Raw genomic sequence first — 20,478 nt, 5'->3', positions numbered from 1 at the left:
ACAAGCCCCTTAGACAGTCTTATCCAGTGTCATGCTTGGGCTACCCGTAGTCTTCCACTTGCCTTTTTTTAACGCCAGTTGGCCTGTGTGCATTTCGACCTCCTTAGCAGAGCTACAAGGAAGAAGAGAATAGATCATTCTCCACACCTACCCCTCTATCAGCCTCCGATGTCTCTTCCAGTTTAGGAGAAATAGTCTATTTTGTTTACTTCAGGGCAATCTGTCCATAACTGAGAATGCCTTAATTTCTCTAAAGTTCTTTGACTTTTTAAAACCCCAAACAGGTGATTTTAACTTTCTATTTTGCCATCTCCTTCTCTTTGAGAGAAAGTGTAGGCATGCACTGACTTCAATAGGAAAAGAACAAGGGAAAAAACCATGAGAGAAAACATACTCTGCCACCCATGGATTCACATAAAAACAATGTGAATCCAAATATACCGAAAACAGTGCCAAACCCCATCAACCAGTAGGTGGCGCTGTAACCTATCAAATAATAATGGTTGAAGTTTTTTTGAATAAAAACAAAGACTGAACATTATGTAGAATTAATGTGTTCCAGACACAGGTCCAAAGGCTTTACATGTGTTAACTCACTTAATAAACCAACATACCATGTGTAAGAAGTAATGTTCTTATGCCCATTTTAGAGAAGGACAAACAAAGGTTCAGGAAGGTTGAATAACCTGCCCAGGGTCACACAGCTTGTAAGTGCAGGTGCTCAATCCATGCCCAGGTAGTCCACCTCCAGGATCCTGCTTCTAAAAATAGAATATACTGCCTCTTTATCTATGGTAGAAGAGTTTATCATTCTTCCCTTTTCATTTATCCATTTTATAAGTGGTAAATAATTAAATATATATCTTTAAGTCCTTTTCCATGTGTTAACCTTCAGATAAAATAGAAACAATTGGTTTTTTTTTTTCCTTTTCTTGGCACTCAGACAATTTTTTTTTGTTTGTTTGTTTGTTTTAATGAGCTATATCTGTTCATACTTTCAACTCTTGGCTCATGCAGTTCTCTCCATCATAAACCACCCTTTAATTTTTCCCATTAATAATGTACTGTTCCTTCAAGTACAGCTCCATTTGTCCCACATTCTATAAGCTGAATCTCTTCTCACTCCAGGGTATTCACTCTCATATTAGTTTTCTTACACTTCTGTTACACCAATTATCATTTTCAATTTGTAATATATGTAGTTCTATGCCTGGTCCGGCACAACGTCCATTTCCGTAAGGGATGTAGCACATTTTCACTTTATGTCCCAGGACCTAACATTGTGTTAGCAAACTCAATGCAGTTTTTTTTAAATGAATGAGCTATTTTTACAGGAATTTGTAGAAAATGTAGAAAAAGAAGGAAAAAAAAAGTCAGTATCTTCCACTGTTGAAGTTGTTGATTTTGAAAGATGTTTGTGGAACATTTGAAATGTATACTCTTCTTGTCATTTCTCAAATCGAAACAGCTGTTCCTTAAATTTAAGACAGAAACTTGATCTGAAAAGCGGCACGTGCTCTGTTTCTGCAGATGTCTCTAAAAACAGCAGTTGTTGTACCTGACAGTGAATATTAAGGGTTTGGCCTACTTTATCTCTCACTTTCACAATGAATCATATCTCAGTAAGTTCTGTCTCACCAAATAATGATCTCATCTCTACTTTGTAAATACCGTTTTCTTTAAAAGATTGCTTCCAGCGAATTACTGACATAGAAAGTAGGGGAGGATAAAGGGTCATACAGTCTGTCTTACTTACTAGAGACTACAACCCTCCAACTTTAAATGATCTAAGTAGGTAACTGAAAAAGTAGCCCAACTCAATCCTTCAGCTCCTGTTCAGTTAGCAGGTTTTATTCAAACAGGTCTTGGCTGAGTTTTCCTTTCAGTCTGCAAGCACAGACTAACTCATTGCCTCCAAATGCTGATATGTAACTGCTTTATTTGGTAGTTTCCATTTTAGCTGTAAGTACCCTCCATTTTTAGTTGCAAATGCCATGACTGTTTAATCGTAACAAAGTTTTTTGCTACAGGAATGTTGGAGGCAATCACAATACTATTGTCACGTTGATTTGTGCATTTGGAAACTATTTCTGCTCAGATTCTACTTCCAAAGCAGGATTACTTCAAAACAGAAAAAATATTATTTAGCTTTCAACTACATCTCAAGGAACAGGTTTAATCAGGGATCACAATTAATTTTGTACATGTTCATCATTAAGTAAGAAAACTAGAATGTGATGTATTAATAATGGAGATTCTGTATTTATTTTTAAGATACTTCAATTTCATGCTTATTGTACTCATTTCCTCAGCTCTTAATACAGTCACCAATGGCCTCCATAAAACTAAATCAAATGGACATTAATCTAAATCTTATTTGATCCCAGTAGCATTTGATACTCTTAACCATTTCTTCCACCCTGAGTTATTCTCTCTTCTTGCTCTCTGTGATGACCCATCTTGTTTCTATTTTATGATCTTATATGGAGCCCTGAATTTATTTCAACTTTTATCGGCCTGATAGAGGAGAATAAAATAACAGGGAATCTCAGAAGGATCCTCCTGTCTTCTTATTTCATACTTTCTTTCTGGACTATTTCATCATGTTGTGGCCTCTTCAATTGCTCTTGATATGCCTTTTATTTTGAAATTTTTATATATGTATTGTCATATCCATCCTTTGAGGTCCAGATTCATATACTTACCTGCCTACTCAATTTTCCTACTGTTTCCAGATACCTCAAAGTTTTATCTGACAGAAGTGAACATATGCTCTTGGGCATCTATCAAGACTATTTTTGGTATCTATGGACTGGGAAAAAAAACCCTCCACTTTTCATGCAAACCAGAAAGCTAGGGATGACTGTAAGCATCTCTCAGTCTTTATCTGCCCCTCTCCCATATTTAATCAATGAAAAGATTATGACTTATTACCTAAACATCTCTTGAATCTAACTGCTTGACTTCACCTCATTTTGACACCCTAATAAACTCCAAACCTTTCTCATTTGAGTTGCTATAAGAGCTTCCTAATGCGACTTCCAACATCACATCTGTCTTTCACTAACCATCCACACAGAATTATATTTTAAAATTACAGATCTGATCATGTGGCACCTCTGATTGCACTCCCCAGTAAAGTCCTATTACTTTAAGAACAAAGACCTCAATCCTTCATGGCCAGGTTCCTTTTGGTCCAGCCCCTGCCTTCTCCCACCTCACCTTATGCTCCTTTTTCATGCACCCTCAGTGTTTCAGCCTCACTGGTTTTTCTTCAGATTCTCAAACATGCCTAACTCCCTCCCACTACAGGGTCTCACTCATGTTATTCCCTCTGGATGAAAGACTCTTCCTGGTTTCCTCTTTACCTGGTAGACTCCTACACTAAGGAGCGTTCTAATGCCACTTTCTTAAGGATATAGTTGCTGAGCCTAGAAATAATGTCATTTCCCTTAGTCATAATCTTCCATAGAACATTTGAAAACATTTAAAAAATAAGTCTGTATAATGAATTGTTTTCTACTGTGTATTCTGGTAGAACTTAAGCTCTATGTGGAAAGGGCCCATCCTTGTGTTTGCTACAATATCACTCACAGCTAACGCAGCACCTGCCTAGAGTAGGTGCTCAGGAAATACTTGTTGACTGTTGAGTGAATTATGAGTCCCTCAGTAAGCTTACTTAGGGCACTCACTATTAAGAGAAGGGATTGTCAGGTAGGCATAGAAGATGCAATGGGACGGGAAGATGTGGGACAGGAATTCAAAACACCTTCATCCTGAGGTAACGTCACCTGCAGTTCAGTTTTCGTTCTCCGAAGTCCCTTCCTAGCTTTTACATCCCAGCCTTCTTACCATAATTTATACTACTTTCTTGGGAAAAATCTTTTTAAATTTCTTTCATATATTATTTTTCTTTTATGTTTTTCTTGCCATAGTTTCCTCCTTCTTGAAGAATCTAGATAATTATTTGAAATGATAAAGTTTTCTAGGGGTTGGCATAATATAAGACACCCTAATTTTTCTTAATCACCTTACTGGTATTCTGTTATGGTCAGCATTCCTGGCTCATTCAATTATTATGTGCTTATTTTAAAGGAATTGTTATGATGATATTAAACAAAATGAGTTGCATGTTCACTTCTAATTACTTTGTCATTTCAATGTATCTTACCCCAACACATTCATCTCCCCCTGTTGGGTAATCTGAAAGTCAGGACACTTCTGGTTGCCTGTATAAAGTGTGATCCAAATTGACCCAATAAAGAGATAATTTATTGGCTTGCACAACTGAAATGTCTAGGGAGAGAACTGGCTCTGCTATCACTGTACTGTTGGAATCAGATGATGTGTTCAGGGCTCAATTTATTCTCTATCTCTGGCTTTGCCTTCTGCTATATTGGCTTCAGTCTCCGGTCCACCTGGTAGCAAGATGATGGGAACAAGTCCAGCTCATACATCCATTCGAGTTTACAGTCAGCAGGATTCAATCTACTCCCCCAACGGCTCAAACAAATACAATTAATAATGACGTATTGTTCTTGAAAAATGCTAAGCAAGCGGATAAGTGCTCTCAACCCGAAAGTGATAAGTCTGTGAAGGCATGTATTTGTTAATTAGCTAGAGTAAACCATTCCATTTTTACGTATAGGCACACACACACATAATAGGTGTATATAATATATATGTGTGTGTGTAAACATGCACACTTCGAAACATCTTGTACAAGATAAATACATATAATTTTATACGGCAATTTAAACATAAATAAATAAAGTTTGAAAAAAAAGTACTTGCATTGAAGCTTCGAAGTTATGATTGGCCTAATAAAGAGCATATACCCATTGACAAGCCACCCAGGATTGGGGGTAGAATGAGCTGATAGGTTCATATTCATTGCCCATATGTCCCGCTCCTGAGACTGGAGTTGTAGTCAGCTTCCTAGGAACTGCACATCCTGAGAGTGAGGGACGAGGCAGAAACCCTAAACATAGTAACTGTTTCTCCGTGTGTGATTGGACGTTTCATACCTCAAAATACAACAAATACCTACTATATTTACCTCCTGTTGCATTTTCCAGATATACAAATTCTGTCTGTACATAAGAAATATTGAATAAATCAATAATCATTAGTGGCTTATTAATAAATCATTAATGGCTTATTGCCTCTAAAATTGCAAATTTATGTGCCAAATCTGTGTAGCCATATGTCAGGGGGAAGTTTAATCTTTTTATAAGATCCTAAATAAAATAAATTGTTATGTTTAAGACTGAGTAAAAGACACAGAATTCCAAAGACCAATATGTGAAAAAGTGATACTTTCAAAGAAGCAATTTGTATTAACTTAATAATATATTAGTAAATAATAATTGAATATCATATAGTGTCTCAGCCCTGTGTTACTAGGCATTTTTTGTTCAGTTATTTTGAAAATAAAAATGACCATGAGCCTATGCTCCCATCATCTTAGAAATAGTGGAAAAAGGAAAGGTAGTCGTTGGCTAAGTTCATGAGAAAAGGCATGAATATTGTGTAGTGTCCTCAGTTTATTAATGACCTTTTTCCTTCTTTTATCATGTATATTTCTCTCTGTTAAAAAGTTTGAGAAAGGCAAACATGGACTTACCTGTTACAATTTCTAACTGCCATAAGTGTGGGTGCTAGTTTTGAGTTAAGATTCAATAAAGGGAGAAGGTAGGCATTTATTCTTCTCCCTCAGGACATAAAGAGACATTTGGTGTACAAAATTGTATTTCCAAGACTAACAGCACCTGCCAAAATTGCACATTTGTAACCAGGAAGTAGCTCACTCATCTACCAGAGCCAGTTTCAATATGTAATTAGAATTCTGCTGCCTCAACTTCATGGTCTATCATTAGAAGTATTTCTAGCTGCATATTGCAAACACTATTCTGTTTAGTATACGTGGCTTTCTTGAATGTTTTGTTCTGGGAACCATTTACCATTGATTTGTGTCCAGGTGCATTTATCATGTTAGCCCAGCACAGTAATTAAATGGCTAAAGTTGTGCTGTGTATGAATACACTGTGCTCATTATTACCATTTCACTTAATTCAGCATCATCTGTAGACTTCTAAATATTGCTCCTACACCATCATCTGGTACATCCTCAATAACAATCTTGCAATATAAATGTCTTTCATTTCCAGCTGTGATTTTTGCTCCTAAAGTTTCATCAATTGTAGATCACAATGTAGATTTGTGTAGTAATGAAATTGCAGTGCTGAGAAAGACTTAAATAGTTCATAAGGTTTGTCTCTTCCCTTTAGAATGAATCTCATTCCAAAACATTAGATGATATTTTATTTTCACATAATGAAAACAATTATCAGTCTTCCTCCAGCACTTATTGGGTCTTAAATGGTGGATATAAAAATGCTCTGCTCGGTTCTCCTGCTGCAGGGAGTATAATTGACAGTCCAGGTGCTATCCTTTTGGATCTACTTCATTTTTACTGAGGCCATGGCTCTTGCAACTATTCCCAGCCAATGACAGTGCATTGCAGGGCCTGAAAGCCTACCCATTCCAACAAGACATGTTATTCCTCCAACAGATCACTTACCCTTGGGGCTTCACATTAGTTTTGCCAGACCTGTCTTGGTGCAGTGCTGCAGTCACACATTCTTGCTATCTCAAGCCTCCTTCTCCTTCTTTACCTCTTGTCTACTACAGGAAGAAGAATGATACCTGTATCACAGTCTGAAGTCTCTCTCCTTCTTCCTCTACTCCACAGTTCAACATACTTCTGCCTTGTCTAATTTCATTTTGACATCTGCTTCTTGAAGAGCACTAATACATCTTACTTTAAAAAAATGTTTTCTTACGTTCAATTGTAATTCAATATATTGGCAAAAAATGACACTCCCCCTCAGTTTATTATTTGATGAAGATAGAGAAAAAACATATGAAGGATAAATAAGTTTATATCCTAAGAGTCATACTAAGGCTGAAAGCATTCTTCTCACTAGTACAGAATCCCTTTTACTTAATATGTCATTACTAACACAAATATCCAATTGTATCCTTTATTTATATCATACTTCATGGAGTCCAAGATAAATGTTCTTCATGTTTTAATATTCTGAAGTTGTGATATACCTTAAAAGTGTGTATTTGTCATAAGTTAAGTGACAGCCTTTTTCCTTAGTAATAGATTAATGGAAAATCTTACAATTAATGGAATTTAAATTCTATCAAGTTCTGTATCTTCTCTCTATACAGTATTTTTGTATTTTGAGTGTGATGTTTGTGTGTGTGTCACTGAACCTATAGTACTTCATATTTTTTCCAATTCCATCTGATCAATGTTTTGTGTGATGGGAAGGAGATCTTTGAATTTCTCAGTGTTCCAGCTCCATTTAGCCATCCTAATACAACACTTCTTTCCTAGGTAACTGAAAGGAAATCTTAAAATTGTGTTCAGAAATTGGAAATGCTTGATCCCATGAGATTTTCTTCGTACTGAATTATTAGTTTCATGGATATGTGAATATATTGAAGACTTAAAATAAGTATGCTCTTTCAGAAGCCAGATCTCATTTATTTTCATTAAATCAATTTCTCATTTGCATTCATTTGTGGTGCATTTTCTTCCAAGAAGCAGCAAAGGATATGTTAGAAATTTTTAAAAATAGAGTCACCACCACAAATAGAAATTATAGTATATTTGATAAGCAAGTTAAAGATCAACATAACACCCAGAGCAAAAAAGAAAGATAAAAAACTTACTGAAACTTATTCATAATATAATATAGCTATTAAGAACATATGAAGTAAGAATTGAGTTCAGGTCTATCTGCTATTAGGTAAATAGACTTAGATAGTTGATATTTGTTAATTATATAAGTGACCTCGTGTGTCACTAGATATCTGTGTCAATTATTGAATTTATCATCTGTCAGTTTCAATGTTCTGTTTTATAATGCTGGGGCTGGAGCTAGGACTCTAAATACCATACATCTGCTTTGTTGGTGTTTCCCTGTTGGGCTCTGCACTTCAAGGAGAATGCAAGGCTGGAGAAGGGAACAGGGACTCGTTCCTTCCTGTCTGCTTGTTTTTCTTGTCATTATCACCATAGCAACACTTCTTCACTCCAGCAGCAGCGGCAATTTCTTCCTGTAGCAGCAGCTAATCCAAATTATATTTGTTCCAATATTTGTAGAACCAGCTCTGAGGTGAAACTTAAGGGTTGATACTCTGCTGGCACTGGCTTATACCAGCTTGCCAATGTTGACTGTGCTCTTCTCTTCAAGAGTTCCATGATGTCCAGTTGGTAGTATGGCGTCAGCAGTGATGGGAACATGCCCACCGTTGATATTGACACCTGCTAAACAGCCAGGGCTACTCTCACCTCTACCAGACAATGCCACTTTAGCAGCCTACTGCTCCTTTACAGTTCTCTTTTTAACTGTTTATTTGCTTTGTTAGTAATATTATACGTGACTAAAATGTCTTTAACTTTAAAAAAAATTTCTGTTCAAATGGCTAGTGTGTTTTCTGACTTCTGACGGGACCCTAAATGATGTAGTATATTTTTTTCAACTATAAAACAAGGAAACTTTCAATACTTATAAATTTCATGTGAGGATAAAATGAGACCACATAAGAATACTTGGCCTGTTACATTGTAAGTGCTCTAAACATAACTCTGGGGCCAAAAAATTTATTAAATTTTAATCTATATTTTTAGCTTTTTTTTTTCTTCCTCCATTTTAAGCCATTAGAAAAAGAAATATCAACCAGCGCTAATTTACCCTCAATGGGACATTTGGTAATGTCCGGGGACATTTTTAGTTTTTAACTACTGGGGAAGGGTGCTATTGACATCAATGGTAGAATCAATGGATGCTACTATACAACTTTGCAATGCACATGACAGACCCGCATAACAGAATTTTCCAGCCCAAAATGTTAATATGCTAAGGGGAAGAAACCTGGAGTTTGATTCTTAGTATTTCCTTTTTCCAGGAATCTTGGCTAGGCTGAAAATAGATTTTTTTTTTTTTTTTTTTTTTTTTTTTTTTTTTAGATAGTCTCTGTTGCTCAGGCTGGAGTACAGTGGTGCTATTATAACTCACTGTAACCTCGAATACCTGGGCTCGAGTGATCCTCCCGCTTCAGCTTCCCAGGTAGCTGGGACTACAGGCACGTACCACCACACCTATCTAATTTTTTGTTTATATTTTTATTTTTGTAGACTTGGGGTCTCACTACACTGTCAGGGCTGGTCTTGAACTCCTGGCCTCAAGTTATCTAACCTCCTCCATCTCCCAAAGTGCTGGGATTACAGGCATAAAACAGTGCACCTGGCCTTAAAAATAGATTTTTAAAAAATCAATGGGTTTTTCTCATCTTGTGAAAGCCAGGGTTTGTTGAAAAATTGACACACACAGAGAGAGAGAGAGAGAGAGAGAGAGTGAGCAAAGGAGAGAGAAAAGAGAATATTTCACAAAAGGACCATAAAAGGACAGAGGAAGAGAGAGGAGTTTTTCTAAGGCCAGAGAATGAGTTTTCAAGACCTGTGGCTTGGTGACAGTATACTAGAGCAGCAGCAAAACTTCAGAGGCTGATAGTTGTGTCAAGGGAGGCCTGACACACTATTTCTGTGCCCAAGAGTCTCATAGGGTCAGAGGCTTGAGACCGTGGTTAGCAGTGACCAAGTAGGTCTCACTACACTTTGCTGTTTTCACAGTCCTGGAAGCAGGGAGTCCCCACAATAACTCTGAATTTCCTGCCAGCCAGGCAGTTTGGGACCTAGAAATTAATGTATAGAAAATGGAAGAAAAAGTAATTTTATTTTTTGTATAACTGATTTTGTAGCCTGAGCCATATCCACTTTCTTTACAGTAATATTCTAATCATGGTGGCAGTAATTCTAGTAGTAGCCATAGTCCTGAAGACAATAAAACCATCGGCAGCTATAGCAGCAGCAATATTAGTAATGACTTCTTGTGATGATCGTCATTATATTTCTGCTGTTTTCTTTTTACCACTGGGCAATATTGATACACATTTTTCAAATAAATTAATGTTTCTGTTTTAGCTTATCTCTTTGTACATATATGTATGTCAAAAATAGTAGAAAAATAAGTGCAGGCAAAAATTAGAGATAATATGTAGAGATTCTTTTAATGTTATGAATTTATAAAATCAGAATAATTTTATAAAATAATTCTCATTTTCATAAAGTGTTACTATTCAAACTGGTGCTTCTGTGAATTTTGACTATAAAGTACTCATGGATTTATTTGTATTATCAACATTGCCTATACCATAAACATGTATGATAATATTTTTATTAATCTGTGATGTATAACATGGATGTATAGCTTGATCAAGGGTTTTGAATTTTTCTTTTTAATACAACATTTACATTGACATCAAAACGAAATTCTCATATCTGCCAAAATTGTTGTCAACAAAATCAAGATAAAATGTTGGACTGACCTGATTTCCTACAACAAAGAATAAACTATTCAAGGCAACTAGTATCGGTACCCCTGGTAAGGCCTGAACACAATTCTGCATAAAATGAATACACAGGCTGGTGACACATTTGGGGATGATAATGGTGAGGAAGACTCATGAATTTGCAGTGGAAGGAATTTGAACAGGAATCTGAGTTCCACCTCAGCCTTTAGGGAGGTACGGCTCTTTTGACTATATTGAGAGATGAAATTGCTGAGGCTCCCAAGATTAAGAAACTTGCCCAAGGTTCCATAGCATTGATTACCCTCGGAATGCTGTACAATGTGAAAGTTGGTTATGACAAAGGATATTATATCCTTTAGGTTACATTCGCTATGAGTAATAGAACTCATCATCCCACCAATAAACAAAGCACCTTAAACAAGGTAGGAGTTTACTTTTGATATATGTGCCTGGCTGAAATCCATCCAGGTGTGATGTGATACTCCATGGCACTGGGAAGACAGGTTCCTTCCACACTCAAGGTCACGTCATTGTCTAAGATCTTGCAGGATCTCTAGCTACTATGGCTATATTCTAATATGTACAAAGGTAGACCCACTGGCAGGAAGAGAATGGCTAAGCCCTTTGTTTTAAAGATAATTTTTGGAAGTTGCACATACCACTTCTTATATTCTATGATATTAGCCAGAATTTAGCTTCAGGTGAAACTAGAAATTAGATCCTATTCTAGGTAATCAAGAATATAGCTAAGAATTTAGAACAGGAATCAGCAAACTTTTATGTATAAAACATCTAGGATAGTAGATATTTTGGGCTTTGCAGGCCATATGGTCTCTGTCTCATGTATTTAAGTATTTGTGCTGTTATAGTTCAAAAGCAGCCATACACAATATGTAAATGAATGAGCATGGCTATGTTCCAGTAAAACTTTATTCACAAAAACAGGTGGTAGGCTAAATGTAACCCGATGGCCACAGTTTGAACTCCTGTTCTGAAAGATAACAGGTATTGGGAGACAGCCAGTAGTCTCTGACACCATGCTATTGCCAAGTGCAGTATGGAAGTACAATGAAAAATAGCTTTTTGCCAGGTCAATTACTTTCAACTTGAAAACATTCTTCTGGTAGTCTGACCTTAGGGTGACTAAAAACTAGGTTTTCCCAGAACACAGTGGTTCATGTCTGCTTTTCTGGCATCTGATCTAGTACTTTTCCACCTCAAAGTGCCCCAAAATTCAGGCATGCTGTTCCTAGATATTTACCAGTCAAAAGGAAAGCATACAAAGACTGTTCGCATCAGGCTTTATATGTAACAGCTAAAAAACCGACGAAAACCCAAATGTACATAAACAGAACAAGGAGTGTAGACAAAGCATGTTATATCCATTCAGTGGAATATTGCTCAGTAACAAAAAGGAGCAGACTATTGATTCATTCAATAACTTGGAAGACTCTCTCAGAATAATCATGCTGAGTGAAAGCAATAAAACAAAAATAATACATATTTTGTTATTCCACTTATCTAAAACTCTATAAACAGCAAAGAAATTTATAGTGACAGAAACAGTTCAGTGAATGCCTGGGAAGGTTGGGGCAGAAGAGGCAAGAGTTAAGGATTGCAGAGGGGCACGAGAAAGCTTTTGTGAGTGATATGTTCACTATCTTGATTGTGTGACAGTTTCATAATTGTATACCTATATCCAAACTTAGCAAATTGCACACTTTAAATATATGCAGTTTATGTGTTAATTAAATTTCAGTAAAGCTGTTAAAAAAGTGTTTCCGTTTGAATCATAACTTCTGTGATTACCCTACCTAGCATATGCCAAAAGAATTTTTGTTGAATTGAAATGCTGTTTCTTTTTCAGTAGCACCCAAACAAAAGGCATAAAAATAAATGAATAGTAAAAAAAGAAAGTAGAAAAAGGAAAATCTCTTTAATACATACACTAAAGTTACTAAACATTAAAACTACACCTTTTAGGGCCACCAAAAATGCCTGTAATAGACAAATCTTGGAAGAATCCCTAGGATTTTGTGGCTGAAATGGCTGCTTCTGAAACCAAATCAATTTCACTGAATTTATGGACTTACAAATGAATGTGACTGACTGCTCAGAAGTAAATTATTTTCCTCTAATTGGTCTAAGTGATAATATAAACAAATTAGCCATTACAGTGATGAATCCTGTTGGGTGTATCTGCAGAACTAGATGTATGAAGATTTGTATTTTGCTCATATGTGCTCAAAAACTTTACATTACACTTGATTCATTTTGCTAGAGTAATTCACCTCTACAACATTTTTTGATTCTAGAAGACTGTGATTCTTTTATCCAATCTACTCATACCACCTTTGCTTTTGTAAAACATATTAAACTGCCTGTGTGCCATATACTAAATGCAGATGACCGGTGCATCTGCATTTAGCATATGCATCTTTTCATAGCGAGTCCTCGGGATGTTTGGGGCTTGCTCTTAATGTGCTTTAATTCTGATTGATTTTGATGTATTTTTTCTTCAAAATCTTTGCCTCAGTTGCCTATTCATTCATGATCTACTGCTGCCTTTTGAAATTTATAGAGTTCTGGTTTTCCAGAGTTATTTCTTGGACCTCATGAAAATAAGTACTTCTACTGCGGTTTGTGCTGCTGGTCATCTCCAGTACAGAAACTTCACTTTGCTTTGTCTTATTCCTCAGAGTCTCAAACCCCAGAGGACCAACCACCCCAGGACAGAGTTAGGCACAGTTAAATGAAAAAGACCATACTGCAGAAAAAATATGAACTTAATATTTTTGTCCTATCTTTAGGTTCAATTTAAAAACCACAATTTTTGCCAAACCTTCTCTGATTACTTGGCTTTTCTCCTATCTGTATCTCTGTTTGGGCTCATGGCATCCATTAGCTGTTACTTTCATCTCTATTTTCTTGAATACATTTATGGTATATTCCCCACATAGATCAGAAACTTTCTAGTTTGTTTCTAAGACATTTCATGGTGCATAATTTGCATTATTCTTCTAAAACATTTCATGGCTTATAATTTACATTGTTCTTCTAAGTCTCTGGTAAGCACAAGCACAAAGAAGTTGTTCAGTAAAATATTTAAGTATTATTTGATTACTCCTAATTGATACTATCAATTGTTTCAATTTTTCAGAGAGTAAATACTTTCTATTTCCTGCATATACATATGAAAGATTTTCTATGCATATATATATACACACACATACATATATAAAATTGTAATGGTTTTCTATTGTAAGAATATAGTCATAATAATAACCTACCTCACGAAATTATACCTGGATACAATACATTATGATAAATGATATTAAGTCTTGTGGACCTGACTCATCAAGAGTAAAGGAAAATATGTGTAATGTGCTCTTTTGAAAAAAGAGATAAAGGATGAAATTTACCTTTGAAAGATCAACAGTCAATAATTTTTTTAAAAAAAGTAACAAAGGGACCAAACCAAAATAATAAGCTTTCGTTTAAGGGAATGCATTCCCCAGAAGTTCTTCTTTACTGAATATCTGCTGAAGGTTCATTAAAGAATACACCTACAGTCAGTTAGCTTGTGATCACTGATAATTTCCATGTCTTCCAGATTTTGCTTTTAAGGACCATGACATTCATTCATTTATCAACAAATACTTAAGACTTAATACCATATACCACACACTGAAAATAGATATAAAATGAACTTTAGTTCAGTGATATCATTTAGAATGTCTTCATTTATCTTCATTTTCATTCTGTGGAAATTTTAAAATAAGTTGATTTCTGTACACTAAGCTGAAATTTTTTCAACACAATCATTTTTGGAATTGTTTTTACCACTTTAATTAATGGTGGAATCATCTAATGTTAAAAACTTCTTAACTTGAAGGGAGGCATTTAGTGATAGGATGACCTCCTAGATGCTGATAAAGGGCATATTACACAGTTGCACAGTAAACGAGGTTGTCCTGATTTCCCTGTGTGCTAGAGTACAAAATTGCCGAGGTCAACAGCCCAACCTGTCTTTGTGGAATAGTTAGTGTGGCCTTCTATAGTTGACATCAGTGGTTTTTGTAACACAGCACTCCTTCCTTTTCTGATGGGTAGATAGATAGACAAACATATATATATATATTTAGGGGAAACCTATTCGTGTGGCTATTATGTGGCTGGACCCACATCATCTCCCTTAATCATGGACATTTATCCTTGGACATAATAAATAAGAAAACTCTATTTTTCTGGTTATATTAATGAGAGAACGGAAAATCTATACCAGATAAATCAGAACCATCCCCAGAACTGTCCTGCAATAGCTGTTAAGAAGAGAAACATTTTTATAGGAAGTGTTCAATGTTAAAAGAACATGAATCTGAGGTTGAATGGCCATGCTTCCTGCCATATGAACAGAGACTACAATTAGTATAAAGTCAGGCAGACCTTATGTGGGGAGAAAGAGAAAGAGAGAGAGAGAGAGAGAAGGGAAAGAAACCCAGGTGACATTATTTTGTCTCTGAATCCAAGAGCAAATGGACCCAGCAGAAATTTTTAGAAGTGAGAGATAAAGAGGCAGAGCTCTTATAATCTCGTTTGAACAACTAGATTCAACTGAACTGAAGCCAATTTCATCCTTGAATTTTTTGGTTTTATCTACTAACATATAAACATATTTTCTTTTTTTTTTTTTTCTTGAGCTGGTTTGAGTTGATTGTCTTTTCTACTGTTTTAAAGCCAGTTTTTTCAGGCTACTGCAACAAATTACTTTAGACTAGTTGACTTAAACAACAAACATTTACTCTTCATAATTCTAGGGGCTGGAAAGTAGAAGATTAAGGTGCTGGCAGATCCACTGTCTGCTGAAGACCTTTCTTCTAATTTGAAGGTTACTTAATGTTTTCTTGTATCCTCACATGGTGAAGAGGAAAGAGAGGGAGAGCAGGCTCTCTTGTCTCTTGTAATGAGGGAACTAATCTCATCATGAAGACTTCACCCTCATGACCTAATTATCTCTCAAAGGCCCAACCTCGTAATATCATCCTAGTGGGGATTAGGATTTCAACATATTAAACTTCTGGGGGATATAAGCATGTAGTACATAACAACCTTCAGTCAAAATTTTTCTATTTATTTGACTTTGCTTTATTATAAAAATCTATTTGAATGTTGAATTCAGGTTTCACACCAGTGGATCATTGTATTGTTACTGACCAATCCTTTTCACAAATTCCACCGGATAGAGTCCAAGATGCACCCACTTCTACTAAATTTCATGACATAGAACTGTGCTCTTCTGATTTAGAGATTATATCTGATCCCAGCTTTATTACTCAGGGCCATAGAGAGAAATTAGCTGGAGAGCGATTTGAAGTCATTGTTTTAACCAAAGCTCTGATTTTTCAATTTCTGGCCAAACTTGTGTGAATCAGGGAGCTCCATCACCACTTTGATTTCTTATGAAGTGTTACATTTGACTGAGTCATGGAGTAGATGTCAATGTCAGACCTGGAGGGTTGGTTAGTGGTGGGAGGCCATATTCTTTTTGCCTAGCAATGTTTTTAGAGGCACAGTGTGAAAATGTTTACATCATCAAAAGTCCTTTTTTTCTAAAGAGGCCATATGAGCCTCAATACAAGAAGCCTCTGAATGTATCCTTCTTTCTTGCCTCAACTTGGGCTATCAATAAGTCAAGTGATCCATCTACTCATTTGCTGGAGCTCATATTTTGCCAGTTTAAGTATGTATATAATTATATGCAAAACTTTTAAAGATTTGTGAAACAAAAGAAATATTGTGATAGCAAGAATAAGATGAAGTAATCTCTATAATTCACCCCAAAACTTACAGAGCCTCTCTCCCTTTCTTTTTCTCTGGAACACTATTATCTCTTTAGTCTTCCTCTGTGGAATTCTCAATGCTATAGTTTTTTTCTTTTCCCGCATTTCCCTTCCTCATTATTTCTCTTTGCTTACATTTCTCCATTTTCTTCAAGTTTCGTTTTTCTATATTCCTTTTCTCTTTTTCTGTTTGTGTCATCTTCCTTCTGTCTCTCTTCCACTAGCATTTTATTTTTATATCTCTTATTCTCTGCCCTCTAATGTCTTTTTCTGCTCTTGCATATTAATGACTCATATTTGACAGGTTTTTATATATAAATATATCACAGAGATTAGTCCATTTTCTCTGATAGTTGAGCTAGTAGAATTGTCTATGTAATTCTTAAAATAAGGCTTTATTTTTTGAGTGAACCCGGAAAAGCTCTGCTACAGCATATTTTTTCCAAGATGTAGGCCTGTCTACAGTTCAGGAAATCAAATCCGTATGCCACCTGGTGGCTATCAAGAGAAGTACAGCCAGAAACATTAAAGCTACCTTCAACAAAATCAGTGGCATATCCCAATACACTGAGGTTATGCATGGTTTATTCTATTCATACAGTGCATGTGATGACATGATGTTGTTCATCTGAGCCTCATCACTGAGCAATACTACCATCAGCTAGACAGGGATTTGTTATACCTTTCATACTTCCTAATTCCCCATTTCCTAGGGAAAAAAATTACTTTCCTCATTTCCTCTCTTCATTCATATAAGATCAGAAAATTCCAGAACTATAAGGGAAATAAAAAATTATCTAATGCTAACTTCTCATGTTTTCCAGCCAAGAAGATAGTGGTCGATCTATCAGTAGAACACAGGCTTCTTTCTTCCCTGTAAAATGCCTTCTGACATTACTTTCACCTTCCTCTCAGGGAGCTTAGTTAAATTAAGACAAGATATAGTTAGGAGAAATAGCTAAGAAGCATAAACAAAGGAAAGAAAATACCATGAAATCTATGAGCAAATATAGGTTACTTCTTATAGTTTTTGTTATTTGAAATGAAGATTTTATTTATATAGTTGATCAAAACAAATAGTGTAGAGGTTGTTTGCCATACTTTAGTGGAAATTCTCTAAGAGGAATGGCATCGGCTGAGAAGGAACTAGGCAGAGGAAAACCTGGGACTGAAGAAAGAGACTGGATTGTGGGGAGTGGTAGAGTTTCATTAACCAGGATCCAAATATGTCAAAAATGGGTATATTACCAAATATCCAAAGAGTTGCAGTTTTCTGGGAAAAGTAGTTCATCAGAAGTGGAGAAGGTGAGCGGTATTCATAATCAGGTGAGGCAGCTACATCAGCCTTCTAGTTGGGTCTTAAATGGCAGGGTTGCATTTATTTCTAGGTAGAGGAAGTACTGGAAAGAATCAGAATAGCACTGTGTCAGGGTCTTAATTTTACTCATGCCATAGGAGACTTGCCTTTTAGAATTTAATTGTGTATAGATAAAAAATTCAGGGCAATGGTTTACCATTTCAGCGTAGGACAACACAGAAGTGTTATAGGATCCTTGGCATGTTGCTTCACCAGCTGGAAACCTCTGTGAACAGTGGCAGCTTTGTCTGATTTTCACTCTGGCCTTCTTGGCTCCTTTTGCCCACTCAGCCTGGAAGACTGCATTCGGCTCACACTACTGGCCTGAATCCTATGCCTGCCAAGGAAAAGCCAGGCACAGAGTGACCAGGGGTATATGAGCAAGCATGGGGTCTGGCCACTGCGCACCGACAGGCACGCCGGTGGTGACAGGGTGGGCAGCACCAGGTGTTGGAACAGGATCCAGCTTCCTGTGAGGCTGTGGCTGGACCAGGCTCACTGCCAGCAGCTTCCATGGCTAGCACCAGGGAACACGGGGGTGCCTGGAAGCTTGGAAATTCTAGAAACCTCAGGGCCCTATAAGGGGAGTTACAGCACTGGTTCAGGGAGCTCCCAGGTCTGGACTCCCCAAAGGGCCACAGCTCTTCTCTCCTTTTCTTAGCCTGCAACGAGGCGAGCAAGGGGCGGGTTTCAGCTCTATTGGTGTTTCTGCTCTTTTAGCCCTTCCGTTTGGCTGGTCCCAAGTTTTGTCTTGCGTCCAGGAAGAATGATGTACACAGACAAGTGGAGGATAAGCAAGACAAAGAGGAGCTTTATGGAGGGATAGAACAGCTCAGAGGGGAGCCACAGTGGCTAGCTCCTCTTTGTAGTCAGGGTGTCCTGATGAGTGTCCAGCTCTCAGTAGAGAGGGTAGCTCCTCTTTGTAGGCAGGTCATCCCATCATCTCTTCTGATCTGACTGAGTCCAGGGCTTTTTATGGGTCTCAGAGGGTTGAAAGTGAGGGCTGATTGGTCCATGGGCGGCCACGGTGGGCCCAGAGAAAGCACCACAAGTTCCCACTCCAGTAGGTGGGACCAGCAGCCCAGTCCCTAGGCTTCAGGCCTTCCCCGGCTTGAAGGCGGAGCTTCACCCAGGACCGGCCCTCTTGCACCCAGGAGCCAGCCTGCTTCCTTCCTCCATTCATAGCACCCAGGCTGTTCGTGCCAAGGGACACATGCAGGCCAGCACTGAGCTGCCCTCAGCTCCCCCCTCGGCTGTCCTCCCCATGCTCATCTGTGCCCAAAGCCTGGTGGGTGGGGGTGAGGGGAGCGGCACTGAAGCAAATGGAGATAGACATGTTACCCTGCCCCGAGCATGCGCACACCTGGCCTGCCTGCAACAGCACCTAGACTTGGCCCCAAACTTGGCCCCAAACTTGCTCCAAGATCAGGGTGGGTGCCAGGAGTGGAGAGAGGCCAGGCAGCAGGAACAGACATCTCCGAGTGTCAGCGGGAGCATTCCGCTCCACTGCAGGTGAATGGGGGACCTTCCAAGAGTAGAGATGCCTGGGTCTGCAGCCAAGGCTGGGCAGCTGCAGCTGCGGCCAGGACGGGGGCGCTCATGCCTGCTCCAGGCCCCCAAGAGCACAGGGAGGCCCGGGTCCACAGCCATGACTTGGGCAGCTGTAGTTGCACCTGGGAGTGCAGGGCTCCTTCCTGCGCGCGGCACTGCCCCGGGCCCAGCTGCTCCTTGGGCCCCTCTTTGCTCGCCCCCCTGTGCTGGACCATACTCCCCCTCACTGCCGGTGGGAGATGTGGCTCAGCCCCACTGCAGTGACTTCGAGGGCAGTGGGCCCTGGGGAGCTCCCAGGGGCAGGTCCTGGGGACTGCCGCCTCCTCTACAGCCTCCTCTGCCGCCTCTTCTCTACTCAGCCAGACCAAAAGGTCCTCCCTGCACGTTTTCCCTGCAGCCGCAGTGGGTGAGGTGCAGGTGGCATGGCACCCTAGCCAACCCCGCACAAATGAACCTGACGCTGTTGGGGCCAACCCGGTGAGTCCTGGCTGCACCTTCCACTGGGAGCTCGTGGGCTCCCGGAATTCACGGGGTAGCAAGGTTGAGGCTGCAACGGAGGCTCCAGGCCTGGGAGTGGGTCCTGCCTGGCCATGAGAGGGTGGGGGTGGCGCAGTTGGCTGCCTTGGAAATGCAGGACACAGGGTCCCATTGCCGCCACTGTTGCTCCCGCAGCTGCTCCTGCCGCCACCGCCAGTGCCTTCCTGCTGCAGTCTGCCCAATGGCAGCAGCTGCTCCAAGTGCCCCGCCCTTGCCATCAGAAGTGTATGTAGAACCAGGCTGAGTCATTCTGAGCAAGCAGAATCTAGGAAAGTTGCTCTATTGTTCCAAATACTAGTCCTATGTGTGCCAGAAATGCTGTCTGTAGTTATCTTACTATTAAATAGAAGCTTCCTAAAGCACACCGTAGTCTGGCTAAGATTTTATTTAATACTGTTTACCGAAGGTACTCCGTGTTGAGCACAATGACTGTTTCTAACACAGTAGTTAAAATTAGATACATTTTCTGCCAATATGGATCTGGAATTTATTTCCTTGGGAATTTCTATGGGGTCTAGTTACAGTTGAAACTACCGGTGAATACATTTCCTTGGGGATTTTCATGGGGTCTAGTTACAGCTGAAACTACAGGTAAATATCTCATTTTTCCATTAGTAGGTGTAGCTGGAAAGTCATACATTAACTTAATGTCAGCTTAAATTATTTTTAAATGAACATTTCATAGACATAGATTCAAACGATATCTCCCAATACGTTTGCCATAATCTTTTGAGCCTATTC

Source organism: Macaca mulatta, chromosome 18 (assembly GCF_049350105.2).
Source record: "Macaca mulatta isolate MMU2019108-1 chromosome 18, T2T-MMU8v2.0, whole genome shotgun sequence".
Lineage (NCBI taxonomy): Eukaryota > Metazoa > Chordata > Mammalia > Primates > Cercopithecidae > Macaca > Macaca mulatta.
This window is presented reverse-complemented; position numbering follows the sequence as displayed.